The 27876-nt window shown below is 46.6% G+C and overlaps 1 long non-coding RNA gene across 1 annotated transcript; it reads right to left on the minus strand.

Moving 5' to 3' along the window:
- Positions 1–1643: 1643 nt before the first annotated feature.
- LOC308579514 lies at positions 1644–27189 on the minus strand. The gene is made up of 4 exons (XR_014004514.1): positions 27172–27189; positions 7720–8170; positions 4002–4376; positions 1644–1946 (listed from the first exon to the last, which is right to left on the minus strand). It is a non-coding gene; the product is annotated as an uncharacterized lncRNA (long non-coding RNA).
- Between the last annotated feature and the right edge of the window lie 687 nt (positions 27190–27876).

Genomic DNA, 27876 nt, shown 5'->3' on the forward strand with positions numbered 1-27876 from the left:
CTAGTGCAGATGCTCCCAAGCAGAATCCCATACTTTGCGTTGTTCTTTCCAGTAAGGAATATCCCATCTTTACTAATGACTGAACTTTGCAGAACTCTTTGTACTTGAGGAAATCATCAACTTAGACACCCAAAACCTACGCCTTGCCCTGTTCTGGTATTAAAGTGAACAGCAATTATTACAGCATAGGAATCAGATGACACATTATCCAGATTCCTCAGTTTTTAGATCTCTGGGGAAGAATGTAGACAGAAAAGCACGGCATTTCTTCATGGAGAGCATTTCTTCTGACTCAGTTGTGAATTGGAAATAATTATTCATCCTGCATTCATTCTCTTTTACTAGCAATGACTTGTTGAAAAAGTACCTTCATCTGCACTAACTAAACTATTTCACCTGTTGCTGCTATTTATCAGTTGTTTCTACCTGCTTTCCTGATGTACAGTTTTATATTTTATAGCATTGTTTCATAGCTTATAGCATTGTTTTATGTCATATTTTACATGCTTTTTGTAAAAAAGCATGATTTAAATTTAAATAATTTACCTGGTATCCAATACGCGACATGATGCATTAATGAAAAGCATGCTCTCCCCGTCTCTAAAAAATATCTAGCCGCAAAAAGACATAGCCGATAGACACAACTCCATGATGATAAATAATAATCCCTGGTCCTTTAGGGATATGTTCTATACCAGTAAGTTCATAACCTGAAAATAATACAAAATGCAACAAAGAAATATTGCAACCATTACTGGAGGAAATCAGTGTGCATTAATTAACCTAGTGGAAAAACTCCAAACAGCGCTCTGTGCTACTGGGTCTCTTTGGCCTCCTTCCTTCAAATGACCTTTCTGTGATGTCATAGTTTCCTGGGGTGGCTGCTGTGTGCATGCAGAGGAAGATGATGTGGGGGGAGTAGCAGTGGAGGGCCATGAACACTACAGCAAGGGTGCCACATGTGTTTGATTGCAGTCACATGGGGGCATAAAAGCTGTGTGTGGGAGTGCTTGATTGGCCATGTGTTTGGGTGGGGCCATGTTTTCTGGGATCTGTGTGGAGATTTGGTTATAGGTTGGACTTGCTATGAAAGCCTCAGACATGTCTTTGGGGCTTCACTTGGGCTTCTGCCCTTTTCCTTAGCTGTAGCTCCTACCCCATCCCAGCTGCCACCCAGTGGTGTTTGAATACAGGGATTTTGCACAGGTGGTTTGCTAGTGCAGATGCTCCCAAGCAGAATCCCATACTTTGTGTTGTTCTTTCCAGTAAGGAATATCCCATCTTTACTAATGACAGAACTTTGCAAAACTCTTTGTACTTGAGAAAATCATCAACCTAGATACCCCAAAACCTACGCCTTGCCCTGTTCTGGTATTAAAGTGAACAGCAATTATTACATGAGGGCTTGTAGTCATAGCATAGGAATCAGATGACACATTATCCAGATTCCTCAGTTTTTAGATCTCTGAGGAAGAATGTAGACAGAAAAGCATGGCATTTCTTCATGGAGACCATTTCTGACTCAGTTGTGAATCGGAAATAATTATTCATCCTGCATTCATTCTCTTTTACTAGCAATGACTTGGTAAGAAAGTACCTTCATCTGCACTAACTAAACTATTTCACCTGTTGCGGCTATTTTATTTATCAGTTGTTTCTACCTGCTTTCCTGATGTACAGTTTTATATTTTATAGCATTGTTTCATAGCTTATAGCATTGTTTTATGTCATATTTTACATGTTTTATGTAAAAAAGCATGATTTAAATTTAAATAATTTACCTGGTATCCAATACGCGACATGATGCATTAATGAAAAGCATGCTCTCCCCGTCTCTAAAAAATATCTAGCCGCAAAAAAGACATAGCCGATAGACACAACTCCATGATGATAAATAATAATCCCTGGTCCTTTAGGGATATGTTCTATACCAGTAAGTTCATAACCTGAAAATAATACAAAATGCAACAAAGAAATATTGCAACCATTACTGGAGGAAATCAGTGTAGTTCAGAAAAATAAATAAATTTAAGATCAGGTTAAAAGCTCTGTTATATGCTTTTTAATTATGAAGCTGGAGGAGACTATTGAGAGTCCCATGGACTGCAAGAAGATCAAACCTATCCATTCTGAAGGAAATCAGCCCTGAGTGCTCACTGGAAAGACAGATTGTGAAGCTGAGGCTCCAATACTTTGGCCACCTCATGAGAAGAGAAGACTCCCTGGAAAAGTCCCTGACGCTGGGAAAGATTGAGGGCACAAGGAGAAGGAGACGACAGAGGACGAGATGGTTGGACAGTGTTCTTGAAGCTACCAGCATGAGTCTGACCGAACCACGGGAGGCAGTGGAAGACAGGAGTGCCTGGTATGCTCTGATCCATGGGGTCACGAGGTGTCAGACACCACTAAATGACTAAACAACAACGACAATATGCTCCAGCATTCTGGATGCTAGGTTGTCAACCACACGGATCAAGACTTTCTCTGTGGTGGTCCCTTAATGAATGAAGGGATTTCTCCTCTCATAGAATGTTCCTTCCTTGCTTCCTTTTGAGCACAGGTGATAACATTTTTGCCCAGTCTTTGAGTGAGCTAAAACTGTGTTTTGCTGTTTTAGTCCACTTTAAGCTTTTAAATAGGGTTGAGCCCTTGAGACAGTTTAATGTGTTGTTATAGTTATACTAAAGTTTTCTGAGACTTTTTTAATTTAAAGAGTAGTATACCCCTTCTCTTTGAGAGCGATCCAGGGCCTGGAGTATATTTCTTCCCTGTCCCAAAGAGCTCCAACTTCAGGCATCTTCAGACCATTCTCTGAATCTCTTTCTACCAAGTGAGAAAGCTGCTTCCTAGACACACACACCCCTTGACCATGCCCTAAGTAGCTACACGGTCTCATCCTTATGGCCCAAACTTGGTTTTAGTCGTGTATTTCTGATTTAAGTTTCAACACTTACAGTAACATGAGACCTGTGGGAAGCACTGAGAACATATAAAGAGTCCTATGGATCAGGCCAAAGGCCTCTGTATTAGGCCATCCTGTTTCCCGCAGTGTCCATCTAAATTAGTAGCCATCACCACATCCTGTGCTGGCAAATTCCATAGTTTGTGTACATACAGTGGTACCTTGGGTTACAGATGCTTCAGGTTACAGACTCCGCTAACCCAGTAATAGTGCCTCAGGTTAACAACTTTGCTTCAGGATGAGAACAGAAATTCGAGGCAGCCTGCTGCAGGAGTGCATTGGAGTCCAGAGATCACATTTTGACAGCTTGGTCAGCCCGGCAACAAATGGAACTGCAAACCCGTTGGGAACTCACTTTTGACCTCCATAGCAACTACAGTGGTACATCAGGTTAAGAACTTAATTCATTCTGGAGATCCTTTCTTAACCTGAAACTGTTCTTAACCTGAGGTACCACTTTAGCTAATGGGGCCTCCTGCTGCCGCTGCGCCGCCATGGTGCAATTTCTGTTCTCATCCTGAAGCAAAGTTCTGTAACCTGAAGCGTCTGTAACCCGAGGTACCACTGTACATAGTTGCTAATTGTGTCTCTGTGAGGGGTAAAAAACATTCTCCAGGTTTCTTTTGGAGACAAAGAGTACTTAAAATGTGGTTTATATGTATAGTGTTTATGCAGTCACCAGCTGACCCTTTCTTTTGTAATCTGTCTTATTTATTTATTTTATCATTTATTGAATTTATATACCACCCTATACCTGGAGGCCTCAGGGGGGTTCACAGAACCGCCTTAGTTTCATACTTCATAAAATGCTTGGTTTTCTTATTACATAAATAAATAGCCATGCCTTTATTTTGATCCTTATGTAGCCAACCCAAATTTGTAGCTGTTGTGACTCTGAGGGGGGTTCAGAGGTCCAGTCCTGATTCTCTGTGGCAACTATTGTTCCAGTGCTTCAAGCCTGAAATTCTGATCCTCAGTCCTATGAAATTATAGTGACTCATAAGAAAGAATTATTGCTATGAAAGAAACTTTCACTCACCATGCCATATCTTTCCATATATATCTATAATATTAGCAAAAAATTTCCTTGGCTTTTTCCAAATTTTGCTATCAGGACCAGTTTCTTGGTGCTTATTCATCTTCATGTAAACATATAGCCCAAATGAGCAAGCACAGCCAACCAAATATATATCTATTATTAATGAACAAAGCAAAATCAGAAGCTTACGAAACCACCAAGGGTGAACCACTGAGCTCAGGTATTCTTCTAAATAAGGAAAACTAATCAGGTTTTGCAGCATTTGAGTAAACCAGCTCATTGTTTCCTGATCTGAAGCACCAAGCGTATGCCAATGAAATAAATATATGAAGTGAAATTTTCTTCAGTTGTGATGCTATTTCCCCCACTGTTTACCTGGAAAACAGAAAATGCAGTACATTGGTTTGATCTGTCATCCCAGAAACATTCATGAATACATCAAAATCTCATGCTGCTTAATATTTTCCTAGTTTTCCCCACTGTAACTTGCCAAGTTGCCATATTGTGTTTCCAACGTCCATCATGGAGATTTACAAAATTACAAATATATGACTCCATCATTTATCTGTTGTAAACCAAGCTGGTTTCGTTTCACTGCTGAAGGTTTTTGTTTGCTTTGTTTTGTTTTTTGCATTTTCAAAAACAGGAACAGAGAGGATCTTTTATCCAACATAGGCATGATGCCTTGAAGTAAAGTTGAAGGTCTGGCAGGGCAAACCTCCTCTTTCTTTTCATCAATCATAATTTTAAACTTTACTCTGGGATTCATTCCCTGCCATATGAACCTTAATACTTTTTTCTGCCACTCTATGAAACATCAGATATCATTTATAATTGGAAGGACATTCATTTTGATTGCCAAAACATTGATAGCTTCCGGGTTAGCGCGATCGGCTAATGGCGGATTCCCTCCGAGCTCCGGAGGGAATCTGCTCGACAGGGGCCGGGTCTTGCCGTGCCGGCGACGCGGGGACCCTTAAAAACCACGGGCGCGGATGCCCGTGGACATGGTGACTCGGCGGGCACCGTTAGCGCCCTCCCGACCCGCGAAGGAGCCTTTTTAAAGGCTACGGAACGGGTGACGGGGAGCGGCGTGGTGCTGTGAGTCTTCTGCTTCCCCTGCCGAGCGAAGCCGCATGCCATTTGTCGGAGAGCGCTGACTTCTTCCTTTTAAAATTCGGATTTAAAATTAAGAACAACAACCCGTGAGTAATTTGGAAATTGGACTATAATTATTTCGTTTGTGGATTTGGTACGAGCGGGGGAGGTGAAAAGAGGAAGTCCGTCTCCCCCCCATTGTAAACAGTTTAAAGCAAGGATCTGCCAACTAAGGTTGTGAGAAGAACTGTTTTTCCCCCCTGATTGGATAAAAGTTATTAATTCCACGGATTTAAAAGTCTAAGTTATTGTGCTGGAGGACAAGAGTCTATTTGTTTAGATTAAGTGCCACTTTTCTCGAGACCGGGAGTAACCCGTGAAAAGAGCCTGCTGAGGATTTACAGAAGACTTTGACAGCTGTCAAATTAGCTGTCAAAGTCGGAAAAAACTGAAAGCTTTAGCTTTCACTGGTTATATTGCTACAAAGTATTGAAAGTAAAGAAAGATTGATACAAATAAATTTGACTTTTGGATCGGAAGTGAAAGGAATATTAAGTAACTAGAATCCCTCTAGAGGGGATTCATGGACATTACAAGAATGGAAATAGGTCGGAAAATACGAGCTGATTTGGAGGAGCTTGTCTTTCTCATGGGAAAGCTGCGAAAGATGTATGAGCAAGGCCATGTTTTGTCTACAAGTCCTACAAAACCGAAGTCAACAGAAAACATATCTACTGAGTTGGAAAAGGACTTGATGTTTAAAACACAGGCAGCTGGACAAGAAAAGAAACCAAAGACCGAAGAGGAGGAAAAGACACTTGCTGAACAGGAGGAGCAGAAAGGAGGGGTGGCCGAAATGTTACAAAAGACAAACGAGAGCCGGGGACCTGTCAAGACGACTTCAAGCTCGACCAAGGTGAAAGCTGGACTATTTGGGACACATGGATTCAAGAAACAGAGCTTGAGCTCCACCTCTAAACAAGTAGGCCTGGCTGGAAGGATCATGGTCAGTATTGAGAAAGTATCTCTTCGAGTTTGGGTGTCAATTACAAGAGACCTCCAAAGAAGCCGGCTGAAAGGGACTGAGAGAGATTTGAGAGCCTCGGACGTAAGATCACCAGGCTAAAAAGATGGACTAATGGACTATGGTTTGGGATTGAAACCGGGGACAGAAGGGTGGGGTTTGGAAGTCCAAAGGGGGCCTGATCCTTATTTTGCAGTGTAAAATTTTTATGTTGTTTATCACTATAAGAATGGGGAATTCGTGGAAGGGAATTAGGGTCAACCTTAGAAAAAGTATCTTTCTTTTATATATGATTAAGGTATATAATTTAAAAGTGGCTTTATAAACTGAACTAAATATAATAATGAACTAAGGGTTAAATTTATTACAAAGAAATATATTAAGAAATTAAGGTTAAGACATTAAGGATAAAAACTTGTTGAACAAATAATTGGATCTGGAATACAAGAAGGGGAGGTGTGGGGAAGTCGTGAAAAGAAGTTACTGAAAATGAGATCTAAAAGGTGGAACTGTTTTTTTGTTTTTACCTTTTGAAACTTTAATAAATATTACTTTTAAAAAAACAAAACAGTGATAGCTTCATTCTCTCCCATATTTCCAAATCTTTCTTTCTTTCCAAGCTTTTACATAGTTGTCTTGATAGATATTATGTTTTTTTTATTGTTAACCAAATCCCCAGATATTTTATTTTTGTTTCTATTTCCCACCCACATTCCGATTCAATGTCTTTTTTCTTTGATTATTCTTTATTTTTTTAGCAGCGTCTTGATTTTCCCTTGATTTTGTTTGCAGCCAGCCAATTTTACAAATCTACTTATCCCTTCTGTCACCTCCAGTATGCTCATTCTGGGTTGTTCTAAGGTTAATACAAAGTCATCCACGAATGCTTTCAATTTGTAATTTTGCTGGCCCATTGTTATTCCATTGATTTTATTCTTAATCCTTATATTTTGAGCCAGTACTTCTAATATTAATATAAATAACAGCGGGGACATTGAGCAACCTTGCCTCATCCCTTTATATATCATACATTTTCCTGATATGTTGTTTACAATTATATTGGCCGTCTGCTCATTATAGATTGATTTTATACTTTTTATAAAGGTCTCCCCAAACCCCACTGCTGGAGTGTTAAGGAAAGTGAGAAAGGGTCACTTCTCCAAGAGCCCGGCAAGGCCCTCTGCAGCCACAGATATATCATGTGATGTATTGAGATATTGTGGTATTTAGCTGGTAATATATTGTGATGTTATAAACCTGATATTGCCCAGCCCTAAAGCACATTGAAAGACAGACAGCATTTCTCTCTCTCCCTCCCTCCCTCCCTCTCTCTCTCTCTCTCTCTCTCATTCTCTCTCTCTCTCTCTCTCTCTCTCTCTCTCTCTCCCTCTCTCTCTCTCTCTGCTGATGCCTGCACAGGAAGTGACATATAGCACAACTACTAGGACATTTGCAAATGAAGCAGGGCCCAGTATGGTTTCAAACAGAATGAAAGACTTTGATGAGATTCCTGCATTGCAGGGGGTTGACTAGATGACCATTGGAACCCTTCCAACTCTACACTTTATGATTATCTGAACAAAAACTTTTACTTACATTCCTGGTAAGCCTAAATTGCCTTTAATTCAGTCACCTCTCTCTGGAAGCAGCAGAAGTCTTGTCTGGTGCGGTGCACATTTTCGTAGGCTAATTTCCACCCCTATGGAGACATGTCCCTTTATGTGGCAGTTTAAAGAGACTCTGATGGGTGTGCCATCTGAATGAGGAAACGAAGCATTGTGAAAAAGAGGGAGTGCTTAGATTGCCTGCTTCTTGGAAGTTGTGGCCATTTGTAATTAAGGATAACTGATGAGATCACATCTACAATAGCAGTCATATTGCACGATAACATATTGGGTCACAGAAAACCATTTATTGACTAAGGAGTAAAGGTAAGAATTGTGACAAGATATGCATGTAAAAGGATCATCCTGCAATACGTAAACCTTAGTAACATGTCATGTTTACAATATTGAATCCTAGCACTTTAAAAGCTCTTCCATTGGATCTGCCATTTAGTTGTACAATTATTTAGTATAATTAGGTCTTTAACGTCCCTTGAGGGACAGCCAAATTTAAATAACAATTTGACACACAGCTGTGAGGCATTTGTGAGCTTTTTTGCGGAGAAGTTCTTTTTGCTCCGCCATGACCTCCCTGCCAATTTGGATACAATAAAGGAACTGGACGCCCCTCGACTGTCCTCGGGCTCAGTATTGGACCACTTCGACCGGATATCCCCAGCAGATGTGGACAGACTCCTCCGAACTGGAAAACCCACACCTGTCCTCTTGACCCGTGCCCGTCTTGGCTGATTAGAGCGTGTCCAGACAAGGTGCGGGCCCCCCTAGGGGATATCATCAATTTGTCCCTTGGCACATGGACATTCCCAGGGGAACTGAAGGAGGCAGTGGTGCACCCGCTCTTAAAGAAAACATCATTAGATCCTTTAGATTTAACCAATTACCGCCTATGGGGCCAAGATGGCGTCCGGCACGCTTCTCAGCTGTGCCACTGTGCTGTCCGTGCCGGTCAAAACCTCTTCCAGCCTCTTTGGCCCTTCAGCAGAGTATACACAGCGGTAGAAACAGTTGCAGTGTGTGGGTAATAAATCAGACTGCACGCAGGCTTTCTTGCTTATCTCCAACAGTCTTTAATCTTGTAGAAAAACATCGTAAATCCAGCCCGGCGACAAAGCGCACATCTTTCGCCTCTCGGTCAAACCGAAAGAGAACTCACACACAGAGAAAGATTCCCGCATGCGAACATAGCCACGCCTCATGATGTGAGACGTCACTCAGAACTGTTAACCCTGTAAGTTCTGATTCTCTTCACACCCCCTCTCGTCTCGCATCTTGAGGGAAACTGTGAACACCCATTTACAGACCTCTTTGAGTTCAACTCCCTTCCCATTGCCTTTTGCCCCCTTCTGGCATCTGTCTCAGGCAACTGTTGAACCTCCTCAAAACTCCCAGATTCGCACTGCACGAAACCAACCCACGCGCTGGTGACCTGAAACCTCTCAGGTGGAACCCCCTTCGTGCCGCGTGTGGACCGTCTGAGCACAAACTCAGGTGCTCCTCCTGACCTACTGGGGCCAGCAAGTGTGTCCTCTACATCAGAAGACTCCCCCTCTGACTTACTGCGTCTTCGGGCCTTCTGGACTTTGCTAACAGGAGACGAAGGCTCACTCTTGGGCTCTCTTTTAACAACCTGTGGAGAAACCCAACCCTGTTCTTGACCCTGTTCAGAGACTTGGTCCTCATCAACAGGTTCAGCCTCTGGCTCTCCCTCCTCCTCAGAATCAGACAGACATTCTGAGAGAACGTCAGGACCCTCATTGAGTCTTGACCAACCATTCTGCTCACAGAACTCAGCATGCTTACTGATCAGAAGCTTGGTCTGATCACCTTCTGGATATGCAAACCTCCACCCCTTTGTCGCAGGTTCATACCCACAGAAGATCATTTTCTGGTACCTCGGACCACCTTCCTTCCGTTGAGCCTTTGGCACAATGCCACTACCGATCTTCAGGAGGGGGGGTTGTGGGCTCACGACCCCGCCCACACCCCCGCGGGGCTGGCCCGAGCCTCACGGGAGCCAGGGATTCCCTCAATTAGCATCTCCACGCACCGCCAGCCAATCGGCTGGCGGCGGGGGGCGGGCCGTATAGAGGCCACTTAAGGTCGGGGCAGCCCTTGGCTCACCCCTTTTTCTCCTCTTACCCGAAGCGGTTTACATCCCTCTGCTCACCGGAACCCTTCGGAGCACTCGTGGTCACCTCGTGGAGCCTGAAGCCTTCTACCAGCAAGCCTTCGCCATATAGGAACGTCTTCCGCGCTTGCCCTTTTTATTACTAGAGCTGAAATCACTACAGGAGAATTTTTTCTCCTTCGCATCGCAAAGGATAGGGCAGAAATCGCTCAGGGTCCTTGGGGGGGGGGCTTATTCTCGTAGGTCGCTTCAGCAGCATGAGCCACCAGCGGCTCTTCCATCGCCACAGCTGCGGGAGCTTCCAGCTGCGTGCGCATCCCGCCGGCCAGCTGATTACGCCCCGCAGCCTTCCTCCTTCGTTTTAGTCCTACGACCCTCCCCACGCAGCTCTGCTGTGTTTCCCGGAAGCGGAGTCTTCACCTCTTCATGCAGGTTGTATCCGGCTTAATCGCAATTTTAATTTAGCAGGGGTCTTACCAAGCAAGTCTTAGGGGGCGTGCGTCCTCAGTCTGTGCCTGCGTGCAGGTTCAGTGCTTGGGTTTCAGGGTTCTGGTATCCTGTTCGCTGCTGCGGGGGCTTGCTGTGCATTTTTGTTTTGTGTTTTCCCTCACCTTGCCAGTCGACGGCAGCCATTTTTTACTACAGGCAGTACGCGGGTGAAGCTGTGTTGCTGGCGTTCCTATTTGCTCCGTTGCTAGGCGACCGGCGCCATTTTGAATGCCACGTGGCTTGCCTAGCGGCCGCCATCTTTATAGAGGTAATCCCCGTGTGACTACTCTCTTCCGTTTGCGGCCCGCGATCCTGCCTTTTGCCGGGGCATAGAAGCAAGGAAAAAACTCCCTTTACTTAGCAGCTTATGTCCTTGTCATTACAGTGTCCTTGCTTTCCAGGTACATTAACCAAAAAATTTAATTAACCGGCAGTGCTATTTAAAGTGCTTGACTTGGGGGGAACAACTTAATTAAAGTACAAAGCCAGCTCTGTTCCTGTTAATTAATATTCTGATATAATTTAATTTAGCTCAGAGGTAATTTGAAGAGTGTTTCAATTTTGCAAGTTGGATTAATTTCAGAAATAACCAAGGGATTAAATTGCATAAGTGATTTAATTGCTAGGGATATTAATTCATAAGGTTCTGCTTAAGATGAGATAAGGTTCAGCAGAAGATAGAAGCCTTAGATTGTGGCAACTCATTTAATTACTTCGGTGTTAAAATAAAATAAAATAATAAAAAACATATATATATATATATATATATATATATATATATATATATATATATATATAATAGATAAATAAATAAATAAAGAATTAAATAAGTAAATAACTTAAAAACAAAACAAACAAACAAAACAAAACAAAACTAAACTAAATAAAGCAGGAATCCAATAAGTGGCGGGTGGCGCTGCGGGTTAAACCGCAGAGCCAGGACTTGCTGTTCAGAAGGTTGGTGGTACAAATCCCCTCACGTGCCCACACGCTCTCGCTTATGCACACACATACGCTCACATTGATCCTGCTTTAACATGGAAGGCAACAGCAATCCCCAAGCACCGCAGCATGGCAACGCCTTAGTGCCTATGGCGCCTTGTAACCCCCAGGCATTGGCACAGCTTTTTTCCGCGCTGCAATCATTTTACGCGCAATGCAGGTCTCCTATTACCCCTTCACCGAACATAGTGGAAGTGTCCCAGGATTGCATACCTGATACTCCTCCCAGCCAGCAGGGTCAGGCAGGTCCTTCCACAAGTGCAGCTAGCACGGAACAGCGGGCCACCAGCAGGCCCCAGACACGCCTGCAGATTGCGTGTGCACAAAAATCTAAGGCGGGTCCTCAGAAGGGTAAGGCGCCCACGAAAAAACCTAAGACTAGTACCAAAAAGGCTGGCCTTCAGTGGCTGCTCGTGCAGCGCCCCGACAAGAGGTAATAGATGTTCCTAGTGTTTTTCAGGATAACCCACCACAAGAAAGTTCTTCGGATGGGTCAACATCGGAGGAGGAGCTGCTTCCGCAACACGCGGTCCCGGCAGTCAGTGACCCAGCGCCGCGGAACGCCGGTTCACGTAGTGGGAAGCGGAAGGTGAAGAGGAGGCACCGGTCTAAGAAGAGCAGGAAGCGGGACACATCGGATTCTGATGAGGAGACAGGTACTTCTTCTTCTTCCAAGGGGGATAGTGACGCACCTATGGGTACGTACTGGGGGGAGGGAGAGGACACTGGAGTCCCCCTGTGGGTGCACGAAAGGAGGGCCAATTCACATCGGAAGGCCTTCAACGGCACCCTTGATTGGAAAGACGGGGCATTAGTTGAAGACGTTAAAGTCTCTACTAACTTGGCCACCGACTTTGTCTTAGGTAACCACCTTACTAAGAGAAAGAGGGAAAAGATCCTGAATGGTGACTTCATTGATATGTTTTCCCTGCTACCCCCAGTGCAGATTAAGGGAAAAGGGGAGAAAAGGAGATACTATGGTAAGAAAAGATATAGGTCACCCAGAGTCGAGCGTACATTTGAGAATTGGCTTAACGGCTATCAGGTTTTCATGGAAGTAGTGTCGGGGTGTTACCCAAAACGAGGCATGCACCTCGCGTCGTACCTGGCGCACGTCAGGAGGGCGCGGGAGCTGGCGGGAGATGAAGCCACCATCTCGTATGATGAGGACTTCCGGAGGAATGCCTCGCTACTGTCTTCCACACGCTGGGACCAAAGGGACAATAACTGCTGGATGGAGCATGTGGGCCCCAATATCGAGAAGAAAACCCTGGATCAGCCAAAATCTGGTAAGGTAGAGGCAAAACGCCGTAGACATTGCTGGGATTTCAATAAGGGGGCCTGCCAGCGCACCGCGTGTAAGTACTTGCATGAATGTGATAAGTGCTTGGGCAGCCACCCTGCCATTCACTGTTATAAAGGGAGACAGCAGCCCTTTCGTGGGGGCAGGGGTCACCTCAGCCAGGGGAACCGGGGTGCCCCCGCTGGACCTTCAGGACCCACCCAAGGGCCTGCTGGGACTCGATACTAATCGGTCCTTAGGACTAGCACACTCTCCGATAAAGTTACAGCCTTTGAGAGTGCTGCTGGATCTTTACCCGAACAGACAAGCTGCCCGTATGCTAGATGAAGGGTTTTCCCAGGGCTTTAGGATCCCAGTTGTTCGTACCCCCAATGCCGGATGCCCTCCAAACCAGAAATCAGTTCTAGAGAGACCTGACATCGCCCTGAAAAAGATCCAGAAAGAGATTACCGCGGGGAGGGTTGCCAGCCCCTTCAAATTACCCCCTATCGATGAGCTGCATATTTCACCATTGGGCATTGTTCCAAAGAAGGCCCCAGGGGAGTTTCGAATGATACATAACCTTTCTTACCCCAAGGGAGCCTCTGTTAATGACGCCATTCCCCAAGAGATGTGCACGGTGAAATATGCATCATTCGATCAAGCAGTGAAGTTGGTTAGGGGATTCGGCAGGGGCGCCTTTATGGCAAAGTGCGACATTGAGTCCGCATTTCGCCTTCTTCCAGTTCACCCAGAGGACTATCGCTGGCTCGGTTTTAAATTCCAGGGCGCTTACTTCATCAACAAGGCGATGCCTATGGGGTGCTCGATTGCCTGTGCCGCTTTCGAGACCTTCAGCACCTTCCTAGAGTGGGCCTTAAAATTTAGGACTGGCATGCAGGGGGTGGGGCATTACTTGGATGATTTTATTTTGGTGGCGAGTAACGTGAGCGATTGTGGGATCCTGCTCCAGGCCTTCGAGTCCCTTGCAAACGAAGTGGGGGTTCCTTTAGCAAACGAGAAGACAGAGGGCCCGGTTACCACCATGACCTATCTGGGTATCGAATTGGACACCCTTGCCCAAACCTCACGCCTACCGGCCAAGAAGTTGTCCACCCTTAGAGAGCTTATTGATCAGATGCTGCCGTTAAAAAAGGTAACCCTGAGGCAAATTCAATCACTCCTGGGGCACCTCAATTTCGCCTGTCGCGTGGTCTCCCCCGGTCGCCCCTTTTGCGGCCGGCTAGCAAAACTGTCCGCGGGCCTACGGTCCCCACACCATAGGGTACGCCTCTCTAAGGCGGTGAAGTCAGACCTACAGGTCTGGTTGCAATTCCTAGACGGTTATAACGGCATTTCATTGTGGCAGGACTGTATGGCCTTGCGGTCGGATTTTCAGGTGCATTCGGACGCAGCGGGCTCTCGGGGGTTTGGTGTTTATTTCAGGGGGCAGTGGTGTGCCCAGCAATGGCCTCCCTCTTGGCAAGGAAAACCGATCCTGCGCGATCTGACATTCCTGGAATTCTTCCCCATTGTAGTAGCAATCCATATTTGGGCCGACCAGTTCAAGAATCATAGGGTGTGTTTCTGGACGGACAACCAAGCAGTAGTGTCAGTTCTCAACAAGCAGTCATCGCATTCCCCCAGAGTAGCGTCGCTCCTGCTCTATTTTGTCCTTTCTTGTCTCCAGCTAAATCTCCACGCCTCCGCCAAGTTCGTCCCAGGTATTGATAACAACATCGCGGACGCTCTATCTCGTTTCCAGATGGAACGCTTTCGCTCATTGGCGCCGGATGCGCAGCAGCAGCCGCAACCGTTTCCGGAACACCTTTGGAGTATTGGTAACGAGAAGCAATAAAGGGAGTATTGTCAGCCTTGGCACCTTCAACCCTAAGATCTTACAATAAGGCATGGGTAGATTTCACAGCTTTTCGCAGGAAAAAGGAGCGGTTTAAGCCAGGCAGAGCCCCCTCCAAGTCCGAGGTCATAGAGTATATGGTCCACCTTCGCGATCTAGGTCGGGCCCCTAAAACTCTTAATATCCATTCGGCTGCGATATCCTTCTTCTCAAAAGCCCTATTTTCCATTGATCCCTGTGCACACTTCGTGGTGCGGAAAATGCTGGAGGGCTGGCGCAGGTCACGGCCTCCAGGCCCGGACGCGAGAAGGCCCATAACTCTCGATATTCTCACACAAATCCGCAGGAAGCTCAGGACCATCTGTTGGTCCAGGTACGAAGCCAGGTTATTCTCTGCAGCATTTTCCTTTGCATTTTATGGCGCCTTGCGCATTGGCGAGGTGGTCTGCGAAGACCGCCCAACCGGGTCGAATAGAGGGCTATTGTTGGGGGATGTAACGATAGCTAGCTCCCACGTGATATTGAAAATCCGCAGCTCTAAGACCGACCAGCTCGGCAGGGGGGCTATGATTCGACTCCAGGCAACTCAGAAGTCTGGCCCTTGCCCGGTAAAAGATGGCGCAAAATATCTGCGCGTGAGGCCTAATTCAGGCGGCCCCTTTTTCCTACATGCTGACGGTTCCCTCCTATCTAAGCACCAGTTCACGAGGGTCTTGCGCAAAGCGATCGCAGCCATTGGTCTTCCACAGGAGGAGTACGCTGCACACTCCTTTCGCATTGGGGCAGCGACCACCGCGGCCCACATGGGTTTGCCGGCCGAAAGGATAATGGATATGGGGCGCTGGAAGTCTAACGCGTACAAGGGTTACATCCGGTAGCATCTCTAATCCCCCCTGCCTTCTCCCCTGACCCCACGGTGAATTCCCCCTGACCTGCCACTAATATGTTCCACTCCTCCTGACCTGGCTCTCTTATTCTCTCATTCCAGGTATCGGTGTGGTACGATTGTGGTTTATCGGCCACAGCATAGTATACTGGGCCAAGCGGCGTGCAGAGAACAGGGGCTGGGATGCTGAGCTGCGGTTACCCAGCAACGTCAAAGTGTCATGGATCACTAGGCGTGGTATGCGCTGGGAAGAATTCTTCCTGGCAGTTGCTGGAAAAATCGCAGCAGAAGGCGCTCCCGACGCCTTGGTCATTCAACTGGGCGAGAACGATCTGGCTTACAGGAAAGGGGTGGACCTAATGTGGAACATTATCAATGACCTTGAGGGGTTGAGGGCCACCCATGATAACATTACAATAATTTGGTCATCTTTGCTGCAAAGGAGATGCTGGCGGGACGCGGAGAATCCCGTGGCCGTGAATAAAGCCAGGAGGATCGTGGAGCGCTCAGTGGCGCGTAGAGTGGCTGCAGTGGGTGGACGGGTCATTGGGCACCCTGGCATCCAGTATGACAACTTACCACTCTATCGCGGGGATGGCGTGCATCTATCTGATGCTGGCAATGATATTTGGTTAGCAGACATTTTTCAGGGAATTAGGGATTGGTTACAGGCTGAGGGTATTGGCGGCGAGCCGGTGTGATGCGGCTCGTGTGGCGGTAGGCATTGGCCAGGGTATTGTCATGCAAATGAGATCAGGGGGAGGAACGCCATCACCTCCCCCAAGGCTTGGAGGGTAGTTCGTTAAAGGACTCTGAGGGGCGTCGCCTCGTCCAAAACCTACAGAGGCTAGGGACTAAAGCGCGCCCCCGAGCGGTAACCCCTCGGGGAGCGCCTAGGGATATGCATCTCGGGTGGCTCCCCCTGTTGGTGCTTAACCCTCACCGGTTAGACCGGTTAGTCTGGTAGGGCCAATGCCTAAAGCCAATACCACTCTTGCCTGTAATCAATAAAGTTGTGGCCATTTTCGCCCATTAACCTAAAATTCTGGTGTCCCGTGTCTTCATTTATTCATCTGTGGAGGGGGAGGGTATAGGCACGCAAGCACCCAGGCTTCGCAACCGAACACACGGAAGAAATGCACCTGCGGTTTTTTCCGGTGCAACAGGAAAAACGGTGTGTCACCTATAACCAAGTTATAGGACCTATTCATCATAAAGTTGGCCACCTTCCACACTTCACTCCAAAAGCTCTGAGGCAACCCGGAGTCATACAGTAGAACCTCTGTAGCTTCAGCCAGAGCTCTACTCTTGAGCTCTGCCACACCTCTCTCCTGAGAAGTGGCACCCGTCACCTTGTGACATATTCCCTTCTTGCTGAAAAACTTCTGCAGAGCAGACCCAGTAAACTCTGCACCTCGGTCGCTCCTGAACCCCTGAACCTTGGTGGAGAACCGTAGTTCCACCTCCGCAACCCAATCTTTAATTAGTTGCGTTGCCTCGCTTCGCTCCTTCAGCGAGAAAGACCAGCCATTCTGGCTAAAATCATCTGTCAGCGTCAGCACAAACCTGGCCCCACCCAGACTCGGACTTTCCATGGGCCCAAACAGGTCTGTGTGCACAAGCTCAAAAGGTTTTGTGGTTACGCTCTCCTTTCTGGGATAACTGCACCCTTTTACCTTTGCCCTTTTGCATGCCCTACAATCTAGGGATCTACCACATGCTTTCAGTTTACAACCCTTCGTGCACCTGGGCAACTTCTGGACATCTTCCAAACTGCTGTGCGACATTCTCCTGTGCCACAAGTGAACACAAGAATCATGACTGGGAACACTAGCACACCTCGCCTGTGCTGTCTTGGCGTCTCCCTCACCCTCCAGAGGTGTCTCCAGAACAAAGAGATTGTTCTTACATGCCACGTTGACTAGTTGTCTCCCACCCCTGGAAATGGAACAGACATCATTTTCAAAGCAAACCTTATAACCCTCCTTTACAAGAGCAGGTACAGATAAAAGACAACAATGCATCTCTGGCACAACGTAGACTTCCAGCTCCACCTGTAAAAAGGAAACAAAAACATTTGCCACGTTAGACAATGGCCTCTGCGACCCATCAGCAAATACAACAGTTTTCCCAGCTGAAACAGCTCTGCAGTTCTGCATTTCGACACTAGGTGTTGCTGTTATCAGGTGATGGCTTGCTCCAGAGTCGATCACCCAGCACATCATTCTTCCTTACTGGAGTTGTCCTTAAGCGTTGCCATGGAAGCAGTAAGATGATAAGGACTGTCTTCACTCCCTGAGTCACGTCCTCCCTTCGCATTCCCATGCTGGCCTCCTCTCCTGGACTGGCTGCCATGGGAAATGACCTTGGAGACATCCTGCCCGGCCTCTCTGGCTCTCTGCGGACAGGATCTACGCAGATGGTTGACGGAACCACAGACAAAACATTGACGAATGGAAAAAGCCTGAACAGTGCTTTCAGCTGACTTGCCCCCCCCCTCTGCAACCGGATGGGCTCCCTGTGCCAGCTCGGCCCTCTCTGACACGGCGTTCCTGTTCGTCACACAAGCGTCCTGTCACATACTGCAACGTAAGTTCTGTGGGATTCATCGACTCCAAAGTTAGACACAAATTGTCATAACTTTTGTCCAAAGAGCTGAGCAAAATATAAACTTTCAGTTCCTCAGAAAAGTTGACTTGCAACAGCCTCAACTGGTTGAAAACAGAGAGCATCTCAGTTACATGCTGTCTGATGCTGTCACCTGGACGCAGCTTCATCTCAAACAAGCGTCTAGTGGTGTGGATCTTTGCCCCAGCTGTGGTCCTGTGGTGCACTCTTTCTAGTGCCTGGTAGGCCTCATGAGCAGTCTCAAGCCCTTCCACCAAAGGTAGCTGTGAGCCCTCCAAACTGAGCACTATAGCTCCCAGGGCTTTCTGGTTGCGCCTTTGCGAGGCATGAGCAGCTGCGACCTCTGCTGCCGCTGCACCGGCTGCAGCTTGCAGTGGGGGCCCTTGGACCGCCTCCCACAGCCCCTTGGCTACCAGCCAGGCCTTCAGCTTCCTGCTCCACTCCTGCCAGTTCTCTCCGTTCAATTTTTTGAACGGGACGGTGTATGATTCATGGCTGTCTGCCATCCTCTCCCCCGGGGCTGAGCGTACTCACGTAACAGCAGCTCCTCCGGCACCCGGCTCAGCAGACCAGATCCTCCCAGTGAGCTCCTCTCTGCCTCAAACGGTAGGCACATCTCCAACTGGCTCCAGCTTCTCCTCAGCTGGCTTCCCCCACACACAGGCACGACTCAGCAACAGCCTCAAAGCTTGGCTGGCTTCCATAACCTATGGGGCCAAGATGGTGTCCGGAACGCTTCTCAACTGTGCCACTGTGCTGTCCGTGCCGGTCAAAACCTCTTCCAGCCTCTTTGGCCCTTTAGCAGAGTATAAACAGCGGTAGAAATAGTTGCAGTGTGTGGGTAATAAATCAGACTGCTCGCAGGCTTTCTTGCTTATCTCCAACAGTCTTTAATCTTGTAGAAAAACATCGTAAATCCAGCCCGGCGACAAAGCGCACATCTTTTGCCTCTCGGTCAAAACCGAAAGAGAACTCACACACAGAGAAAGATTCCCGTATGTGAACATAGCCACGCCTCATGATGTGAGACGTCACTCAGAACTGTTAACCCTGTAAGTTCTGATTCTCTTCACACCGCCCGGTTTCGAATCTTCCGTTCCTGGGTAAGGTGATTGAGAGAGCGGTTGCTGAACAGCTTGGTATGTTTCTGGATGAAACATCGGCTCTGGATCCATTCCAGTCCGGCTTCCGTGCTGGTCATGGGACCGAGACGGCTCTGGTCGCCCTAACAGATGATCTCCGTAGGCAGCTAGATTGAGGCAGGTCGGGGCTGCTGATTCTTCTAGACCTGTCAGCAGCCTTTGACATGGTCGATCATGAACTCCTGGACCACCGCCTTGCCGACGTGGGGGTTCAGGGCACAGTCCTTCAATGGCTGTGCTTGTTTCTCTCTGGTCGGGGACAGAGGGTGGCGCTTGGGGGCGAATTGTCATCGCGCCACTCCTTGGTGTGTGGAGTGCCTCAGGGTGCGATACTCTCCCCGATGCTTTTCAACATCTTTATGCACCCCTTTGCCCAGCTTGTCCAGAGTTTTGGGCTGGGTTACCATCAGTATGCTGATGACACCCAACTCTATCTGTTGATGGATGGCCATCCTGACTCGGCCCCAGACACACTGTTCAGATGTTTGGATGCTGTGGCTGGATGGTTACGTGGGAGCTGGTTGAAGCTAAATCCTTCGAAAACAGAGGTCCTGTGGCTGGGACGGGACTATATGGGATTGAGTGGGGGCAACTCCCATCTCTTGCAAGGATGCAATTAATGCCAGCACCGTCCGCTAAGAGTTTGGGTGTAATCTTCAACACCTCTCTTTCCATGGAGGCGCAGATTGTAACTATAACAAAGGCGGCATTTTTTCATCTCCCCAAGCTAAGCAGTTGGCTCCTTACCTCTCTCGCCCTGACCTAGCCACTGTGATCCACGTGACGATCACCTCCAGACTGCATTATTGTAACTCGCTCTACGTGGGGCTGCCCTTGAGACTGAGCCAGAAACTCCAGCGGGTGCAGAATGCCGCGGTGAGACTCCTTACGGGGTCCTTGCTGCGAGATCACATTCACCCGGTGCTATACCAGCTGCACTGGCTCCAGGTGGAGTACAGGATCAGGTTTAAGGTGCTGGTTTTAACCTTTAAAGCCCTATACAGCCTAGGACCCTCATACCTACGGGACTGCCTCTCCTGGTATGTCCCACAGAGATACTTACGGTCTTCTAATAAAAACATCTTGAAGGTCCCAGGCCACAGAGAGGTTTGGCTGGCCTCAACTAGAGCCAGGGCTTTTTCGGCTGTGGCTCCGATCTGGTGGAACGCTCTGTCACAAGAGACTAGGGCCCTGCGGGACTTGACATCTTTCCGCAGGGCCTGCAAGACAGAGCTGTTCCACCAGGCCTTTGGGCAGGGCACAGCCTGACTCCCTCCTTCGGCAATCTTCACAGAGCTCTGGCCCAATGGTTGCCATTGGTTTTATTTGAGTTAATTTTATAATGAATGATTTTACAGTGTTGTGTTGTTCTGTTGTACTGAACTGCTTACCTGATAAGGGCCTGGGGAGGCCTTGGAACCTCTCCCATTTACCCAAAACTGACTTGCGGAGAGCCCTGCGACGGAGCTAATGATCCTAGTTTAGTTTAATTAAGTTTTTAACTCAAAGTTTTAAGGTACTGAGACCCTGAAATGTATATTTTAAAATCCTTTTTAAAATCCTTTTTAAGCATCTTGATTATTACCGGGGGAGTTCCAGAGCCTCTGCGGTAATCACTTTGCAGCAATTGAAGAAGTAAACTCACCCTGCCTCCCCACCACGTTGTCTTTCTTCTCTTTTGCAAATACCTCCTGTCTACTATCTCAGTCAACGCACTGTAGCGTGTTTATCACAACAATAAAGGAATAATTTATAAATTTACAACTTTAAGGAAACAATGGTGACGACCAGGAGTGGCTGCAAAACCTCAGGCTTCTCTCTGAAGGCTGTAAGACCCACCTTTAAAAGAGCCACTCTAAAGAAAGCACAAACAAAAATAACTCGCTTTTACATGAATAAAGCAAAATGTGGGACAAATGAGGAAATGACTGAAATCAATCAAGAGTAAGAACAAGAAGGGAAGAGAAATCCTACTCTCTCCTACCAATCTCTCTTACAGCCATAATGAAGGACTGGTTATGCAAAGAAAGGAGTGTACTAAAAGCAGCGATAAAAGCCTAAATATAATGGAAGCACAAAATATCCTCGATACAGCCGATGAAGCATCCCCGAAATTGAAAGCCAAACCCCAAGCTCCCCCCGAACCATCGCTAGACCAAAAAATGGAGGAACTAATGTTAAAACAAATTTCGGAATTGGCCTCGGGAAATATTAAACTTTCGAAAGACTCTTATCCTCATTCCCACGAGCCAAATGATGAGGGTCTCTCAATCATCAAGTGGCTAGTGCTTCTCACTGAGGACATTGAATCCATAAAGTCCTACTTGGACATTTGCACAAAAATTCTTACCATCACGGCTGACTCCTGTAAAACTCTCTGGAGAAAACCCGTCGGAATACCTGCAGAATCGGAAAATAATCATGGCCTCGCCTCCACCCTCTGCAGAAGTGGCCCATTAAGGAAGGGTAAGAAAGCCCGCAGAGCTAATGCTTGTAAAAGGAGATCCAGAGTTGTTAAAAATGTTAAAAAAAGTAAAAACATAAAAAATCTTAAGACAGTGCATTATAAAAAAATGGTTTTCAAAAAGTTTTTAACCTACTCGAGCGCATATCAGCCTCTGGGACTAGAGGGAACCTGGTGAAGTCTTTAGCCAAGAAGACAGTTAAACAGGATTTGCCCCCAAACGTCTGTGCTGATAAAGCCCTGGATTGTCTAAAACCTTCAGCGCTTGCTCCACCACCAAGCTCTAAGCAAGATTTATTACCCCAAGATCCATGGTCCTACGTTTTAACCATAGACAACTCCAAATCCAATAAGGAGAGCATTCCAACTAATAAGAACTGGAAGCTGGTGTTGCTTCAAAACAAGCTTGTTTTTTCAAGCTATCCTAAGCCTCCAGGACTTTTATCTCAAGAGGACCGCAAAGTCCATCTACTGAACTTCCTTAAAGCATACATGCCAGGTATTTTGAGTAATTCCTCGGAGTTGGACCTAGTGGAATATCTATATTTTGATGGCTTGCTTGCCAGGGCGGTGGTTACATTCCACGAGCGGAGATTGGCAAAACTGATATATAAACATAGAGAACACCTAAAGACAAGTGGTGTAAAAATATCAAGGATCTTTAAAAATGAGACCTCCCCTATCCCACTACTCCCCAGTTCTGCAACCTCGACTGCAGCACGTCATCAAAAGGCTGAATGCCACACTTTAATTGATTTAAAATCCACTGAGGACTCGCCTAATCACCTTTCAGAGTTACTCACTAATGACCTTCAAAGACCAGATTCTCCCAGGACTTCGTATGAGGAGAGCCAAGGTAACGGGCTCGAAAGCTTTGAAAATAACTTAGTTCACTCCTACTGCACTCTCCCCCAAGAAACCCAGAACAAAATACTTCATAGACTGAATAACCTTCGTTCTTGTCTGATAAATCTGACGAAGGACCAACCGGGACCACATAACCAAAACATATTTGATTATGTTCCAGACCAGGCTTCACGCTTCTATCGTCACGAGCTGGATTTATGGGTCGAGAAACCCTCCGTTACCCCAGGCCAATTGGTTGCAGCGGAGATGACTCCATTCTCTCAGAGCTTGGAGCCGAAACCTCCCTCCTATAACCCAGCTCGCATGCAATCCATCCCAGAAACAAACCTGGTCACTACATTAGCATGGGATAAAATGAGAGAATTAAATGAGACTGAATTGGGCTCCCCAAATAAAGTGCCCAGCATGGGTGCGCCAGGTTGCAACCCGAGCATCCCACACTCCACAAATGTGAGCATTCTGAATACATCTTTAAACATCATTGAATTAGCAAGAATACAAGAACAAAACCTAGCGGCCTGTCGGCCATGTCACCTTCAGACAATGGCTGAGATTAACCTACCCCCAATTAAGGAAGCCCGGCACACTGAAGAGAACACTACAACACCTCCAATAAGGAGAACCACCCTGAAGGTGAACTCCCCAGGCTCTTGGGAAAAGTTGAGGTACCTAGATGAGGCAGAATTAGGCCACAATCAGGTACCGGAAAAATACCTACGGAAAGGGATAACACACTTCAAAGGCCCGGTGACCACTAATGTCAGTATTCAACAGTCAACAACTGAAACTATAGAACATTTGGCTAGTTTGCCATGTATGGAGAGCAATGGGCCGGTCCATAAAAAAGTAATCCCTAAAAGCACCTTGGGAAATAATTGACAAAGATCAGACCAGAGACAAACTCCAGCTGGCTCCCTATCTCCGCAGAAATCCGACATCATTAGATATGAACAGACTCAACCCTCACTCACAAATCAAGCAAAAGCAGTTCTTTCCTTAAAAGACGCACCCAACCCATCCCAGAGCCTTAAAATTGTCTCCTGGAATGTTAACGGCTGGGCGACAAAGCAAATGGATCCTGAAGCAATGAGTTTTATCTCTTCCTTCGACATTGTGTGCCTCCAAGAGACCTGGTCCCAACAAAGTATCGCTCTCCCAACTTATTGCTCCTTTAGCTCCTGTGCTCGTAAACTAACCAACAGAGGTCGCCCCAAGTTGGCCTCGCCTGTCTTATTTCAACCAGCTTATCTCTCACTATTTGCGAGGAAATTAAATCTTCCCCTTACTTTCTCACTATAAAGATCCATCTCCCAAAGACCAAAAACCCATGGTTGATAACTACAGTATATCTGCCCCCAGTAACTAACGATTCCGACCGCAATGAAAGATGGTCTGAACTTTCGTCTTGGCTCCATGATCTTCAAACAACTAACCCAGGACTCCCTCAAATCCTCTTAGGCGACTTCAATGCAAGAATAGGTCCCAACGACGATGATATAGTATCTCCCGCAGTACTCCTGGACAACCCCCTGCAGCCCCCCTGGGGAAACAGATGCTCTCTTGATCCTATAACAAATGCGTCGGGGAGACTGATGGCCCAATTGGCCATAGAAAACGATCTCTGCATAGCGAATGGTAACATTACTCCCTTGTCCTCGCAGCAATTAACGTGTATCACTTCCCGGGGAACCAGTGTTGTCGACTACATTTTATTGACGCCGGAGCTATTCTCAATTTCAACAAAAATGGAAGTGGCTGAATATTTTGGTGGTGACCACCTTCCATTGACTCTATTGTTAAACCTAACAGAGCCACCTTCAGTCCCATCAAACTATAGAACTATGGTACAAAGCCACCCTGTATACAAAACAAAGAAATGGACAAGCCTCAGCTCCTCTCTTGCCCTGGACATACAAAAATCATTTGATATGCCTGCAGCTCCCTCTGATCCAATCCTGCCCGCTGATCAATACCGGAAATTACTTGGTGCTTTCTCAACAATTTACATAACCACCACCTCACATACTCACCAACGCCTTTTCTCTGAATCGCCTTGGTTTGACAAGGAATGTAAAGCCCTAAGAAGGCGAATTAGGAAAATGGTCAGAATCATCAAATTTTCCAACGATCCCCAAACCCGCGCAAAGCTCATAGATATTAAAAGAACATACAGAAACATGATTCATCGCAAGAAACAGCAGCACATCCTTGAGGCTTGGTCCATTCTTCGTTCGGCTGTAGAGAGGCATGACTCCCGCTCCTTCTGGCGCTTAGTTAGACCTTCGGCACCATTCAATCCAGCTACCCAGATTTCCGCTGATGAATGGATTGCCTATTATTCAACCAGTTTCGCTTCTCCAAATCTTCTTACAGATCTCCCTCAGTCCCCGTCGGACCTCTGTTCCTGCTCTCTTAGTCCCACTTCCTCAATAAACTTTACCTCAACTCGCATTTTCAACATCATAATGTCAATGCGAAGGAATAAGGCCCCCGGCCCAGACATGGTCCCGTTAGACCTTTTCCTGACTGATCCTCTTTGGTGGAGTGAACACCTGACTCCTGTATTCACCGCTATCTCCTCCGCCCTAGACATCCCCGACTCCTGGAGAGAAGCTATAATAGTTCCGATCTTCAAAGGTGGCCAGCCAAACATCCCTAGGAACTATCGCCCCATCAGTTTATTATCCATCCCGGGGAAAATATTTGCCGCTGTTTTATTGGAGGAACTTCTCTCATGGGTCCAGGAGAGGAACATTTTACCGCTGGAACAGATTGGTTTCCGAAAGTCAGCATCAACCATGGACCACTGTCTAACTCTCTATCACCTTGCCAGTAAATACACTGCTCCAAGGCAAGGCCACCTATTTGCTGCTTTCATGGACCTGGAGGCTGCCTTTGATTCCATTCCTAGGCAGAGATTATGGTCCAAACTTGCCCATCTGGGAATTGATTCGCACCTCCTCTCCCTAATTATTTCCCTTTATTCAAACACCACAGCTCGCGTCCGAAGTGGTCCAAACGGCTCCCTCACTACTCCATTTCCAACGGCCAAGGGCGTCCGACAAGGTTGTCTCTTGGCCCCTTTATTGTTTAATCTCTATCTTCACAATGCAATTTCCACTTTGAAGCTAGCATCGAAGTACCCTCCTCAACTAGCAGGCCACCCCGTTGTTTCCCTTTTCTATGCTGATGATGCTGTCATCTTATCCAGAACAGCTGCGGATCTAGCAAATGCAGTTAACGCATTTATCACCTATTGTAAGGTGGAAGCTCTTAATATTAATTATAAAAAATTGAAAGTCCTCCACTTCACTCGTTCCCGCAAACTCAAATTGGAGCCGCTCAAGATCACAGGTGGCTACTTAGAAAAGGTAAAAGCCTTTAAATATCTAGGCGTAATATTCACTTATAATCTCTCCTGGACCACCCATCTACAATCTGCTTTTCTTGCTGCAACCACGACCTCTAACGCCATTGTCCGATTTTACCACCAGAAGGGCGGCAAACACCTTCCAGCAGCAATTCAAATATTTAATGCCAAAGTTGTCCCAAAATTATTATATGGATGCGAAGTATGGACTACAGCAATATCAGGTAACTTGGATCGCCCACTTCATATGTTTCTGAGATCTCTTTCCGGCGTCCCGAGGTGTGTCTCAGGTGCAGCCCTACGACTCGAGTTCGCCCAGTCCTCAATTGTTAAACGAGCATGGAGCCGAGCCATTTCCTACAGCTTCCACCTACTAACATCGGATGCTCGAATTAGAGGTGGTTTTTCCAATCTGATCCTAAGAGATATTCATAATTCTCCTTGGAAAACTACAATTAACCTCAAATTCCGCTCTCTTCTCAATTTGAAGTGTAAAACTGTCCTTAACTTAGAGTGTATCAGCCCGGCGGCCCTACCTCTAATTAAAAAGAAACTACAGCAACTTGATTTTTCTAACACAGCTTCCTATGCAAGAGGACCGTGTTCAGGCCTAGCCCTAGCTATTCCACCCCCTGAAGGGATCCCTCTATACTGCTTCACAATTTCTTCGGAGGCTAAGCGTAGGGCCTTTACCTGTGCCCGTCTCAACTGTTTTCCTACAGCAGTTCTGTCGGGTCGTTATTCCAGAGTTCCCATTGCAAATAGAACATGCTCTTGTAATGACATGGCCCTGGAGACTATGGACCATGTAATGCTCTTCTGTCCCAACTGGACAGATGAAAGATCTCGGTTTTTAACCCCCCTAGTGAATAAGCTTCATCTCCCACTCCAGCCTTGGATAGTGTCCCTCTTTCTGCAAGATTCTGATTGTTGGATTACCGAGATGACAGCAAACTTCCTGCTTAGTGTGATGAAGAGGAAAGCGGCACCAACGTCTTCTTTAACACCACAGCTGCAGTCGATACGCCGCACAACCGAACGAAGTCCCAAGTAGCCTTATTGTACAAGGACAATCGAACTAGGACATATCTGAGGAGCTGAAGGACCCTTTAACGGTCCTCCTCCAGCCTCAACAGTTTTTTTTTGTTTGTTTGTTAAAGTAATCGCCCAGGACGATATCTACCTTTACCTCCCCACCCCTATTTTATATTGTTATCTCAATGTATATTATGCTATGGCCACACGGCTAATGCAATAAATAAAGATGAAAGATGAATTCTAGCACTGTAAAAGCTCTTCCATTGGACCTGCCATAGAATTCTACAGCAGCATGTGTATGTGGATTTCATTAACACCTACTAGGTTTGAATACTGAATCTCAAGTAATCATCCTCAGTAATCAAGCCTACACTAATAAACTTGACCAGCTACTTGTGCTCTAGGTAAGCATTGTCTAAAATCTCCAATACCATCTGTTTGATTGTTTGGTTATATTCTGCCATGCTGATTTTTCTGCAGGCAGCTCATCAAAAAGCTTCTTCACTCGTTGCTCCTGCAGTATGCTTTGCTTTCTCAGGAGCTCCAGAATTTCCAGGTTGACATGCTTTGACATCAAAGGGTCTCCGGCTTTCGGTACATGTTCAATATTGTCAGGTGGGGGTGGAGGATCCATGTCCAGCATGCATTCATCGGTTATGCCAGAGCAATACTGTAATCACATACACATATGGTGGTCTTAATGTTTATTTCTAAAAAAAACATGAAATTGATAAGAAAGTAGCCAAGACAAATGTGCCACAGAAGCCCATCAACCCTTGCAAAGGCCGAATAGGTAAACGTTCTTTTGGCATGTGGGTGGAGGAAATAAAAAGGCACCTGTTAGGATGGGTAGTGCAGAAGGCAGGAATGCTAACAAGAAGAAAATCCAGAGCCACTGATTGTACTTATGCCCCCAGTCCTCGTCTCTGCTGAGTACTACAATGGCAACAGAAATTGAGAAGGAGGAAACTGCC

Source organism: Podarcis bocagei (genome assembly GCF_964188305.1).
Source record: "Podarcis bocagei genome assembly, contig: HAP1_SCAFFOLD_109, whole genome shotgun sequence".
NCBI classification, from domain to species: Eukaryota; Metazoa; Chordata; class Lepidosauria; order Squamata; family Lacertidae; genus Podarcis; species Podarcis bocagei.